Below are 2,334 nucleotides of genomic sequence, written 5' to 3' on the forward strand. Positions count from 1 at the left end.
GACGGCCCTGGCCGCCACCAGCACCACCTCCTCATCCCTGTGAGCCCACGCCCGTCACTCCCCATGCACCCCGCCGCCTCCTTCCCTCCTACACCGGCGCCGCCCTTACCTCGCACCGACAGCCGCCCTCCCTCGCGCCGGCAGCCGCCCTCCCTTGTGCGCCGGCCTCCTCCACCCCCCATGCTCAGGACGCCTTCCTTCCTCCGCTCCGGTCGCCTTCCTCCTCGCGTGTCGGCCTCCTCCCTACCCTGCGCTCTGTCTGCCTTTCTTCTCGCGCTCTGGCCATCTTCCTCCCCGCGCTCCGGCCGCCTTCCTCCCCGCGCTCCGGCCTCCTTCCTCCCCGCAATCAGTCCGCCTCCCTCCCCTCACTCCGTCCACCTTCCTACCCGAGATCCGTACGCCTTCTTCCCTGAGATCCCATGGCCGTACCGTCGCCGGCCAACCCCTCCATATGTTAGTAAGGACACTTGGCTGCCCTTCATGCCGGGGTGGCCCTGCTAGCCATCAGCGGGGGGAAGTAGAGTAGCTGCCATGGCGGCGGTGAAGACGAGTTCGTCCTACCTTACCTACATTTGAATTTGGACTTCAGCAAATTGCGAGCATGAACTGAATTCTGAAAAAATACATTTTGCCGATGTTCTTGCAGGTTCAGGAACAACTTTGGCTTGAGGCTGTGCAAAGACCATCGCCCGTCCCTACCTTACCTACAGGTTCGGGTCTTAATTAAACTCGATTGTCAAAATGGATACAGTACTTAGAAAAACATTGCTTAGTGTTCCGTTCTTGTATACTAATTAACCTGTCAGGTTGGTGCTGATTTGGGACTATGATTAAAACTAGAGGCTAATGTTGTTCAGGCTCATGGAGCTCATGGAGCTCGACCTCTCCTCCGTGGCCTCCGTCTGCAAGTTCGCCGATGACATCCTCATGTATGTACGCCTCCTCTTCTAATCTCCGCACTGCTTCATACTAGTTCCAATCATGCCCCACCAAAAAAGAAAACATACACTAGTGTCACAGTTCACTATGGATTTGGTCATCAGTTCATAAAAAATCACAGAAAATAGAACAATGTCCATGGGAGGCTCCCTTCTGGATGTCGGTGCCGGAGGGGTATCCCCGCAGCCATAGACTTCTCTTCTCTCCTGCAACGCAAGGTTGATTTTCCTCTTAAACATTCACACGAAAAAGAATAGAGCTACTCCATACACATTGTGTGTCGGCGTCAGAACATCTTATACTAATTAGTAAGTTCAGGAAATATGTTCCAAACTGAAGCTCAGACAAGGAGACTGGGATATATAGACAGAGTGCTATGATGTGTGTTGTTAGTTATGAATAATTCGGGGAAAAACTGGATACTCATCATGGGTTATGAAGTAGACAAAAATGCATTTCATAGCATTTGCTATATATGCGTACACCTTTGTAGTCTTTTTCAGTTCAAGTTTTGCTAGGAAAAAAAGATTTGTCGCAATTCAATATAAAATAGTGAAATCAGTTAGCTGATGGAAAATAATTCAAGTATATGTGTGCACACTGGAGTAGCAATTCGGGCATGCATGGTGTGTGCTCTGTGTGTTATTTTTCCGAGATGTGAGCTGTCTGATCCTCTAAATAGGAGAATTTCTGTTTATTGAGATACCATAGATGGGTGCCATTCATGCTCCCATTTATATTTGGGCTTATCATAGTTCACTAGGGAGAGCTATTATGTACAGAAGTACATGTATTGATGCCCCGGGAGTCCATGTATCGTTACAAAAAATAGTTTAGTTTTTGTTAAAAATTGCTTGCACCTGTTTCATTCCTCCAGATGCCCCCTCCTCTTGCCTACTCCCTGACCATCTTCCTCCTGCCCCATCCGTCCAGGTATGGTACTCACACCAGTTCAAGTAGTGATGTTGCAACAAGTACAGCTCCTCCCCTGTCAAGCTTAGTGAGCCAAAAAAGAGCATGTTGATGGATGATTGCTAGCTCGCTTCATCAGCGGCAGATTTTCCCCGAACACCGCACTCCTCCTTCCCCAACGCCCGCCACCTACCTCCATTGTGCACTCCCGACTTCCTCGTTCATCCTGTTGTCATGTCTCGGGCGCTGCCCTTCGGCAACCGGTGATGCTCCTCCCGCCACCACTCGGCCTCCTTCCCGATGGAGCTACGCCGCCGCCGCGTGCAGGAAGTTCATCGCCTCCACCCCAGGCCGTTCAATGCCATCGTCGTGGACGTGCCCCGCTCTAACACCATGGATTGCGATTGAGCGGCAAACAATGGAGCCTGTAGAAGGAGTCGCGGGGTCGAGGACCTCCAGTTCGTCAGTCCAACAAAAGGCTGT

The 2,334-nt window shown here is 51.2% G+C and overlaps 1 long non-coding RNA gene across 1 annotated transcript; it reads left to right on the forward strand.

Annotated features, from left to right (window-relative positions):
• Positions 1–676: 676 nt before the first annotated feature.
• Positions 677–1,971, forward strand: LOC119307577. Its single transcript, XR_005149377.1, has 3 exons — positions 677–710; positions 858–929; positions 1,873–1,971. It is a non-coding gene; the product is annotated as an uncharacterized LOC119307577 (long non-coding RNA).
• Positions 1,972–2,334: the final 363 nt, after the last annotated feature.

The sequence above is a fragment of the Triticum dicoccoides genome, chromosome 5B (assembly GCF_002162155.2).
Source record: "Triticum dicoccoides isolate Atlit2015 ecotype Zavitan chromosome 5B, WEW_v2.0, whole genome shotgun sequence".
In the NCBI taxonomy this organism is placed as follows: domain Eukaryota; kingdom Viridiplantae; phylum Streptophyta; class Magnoliopsida; order Poales; family Poaceae; genus Triticum; species Triticum dicoccoides.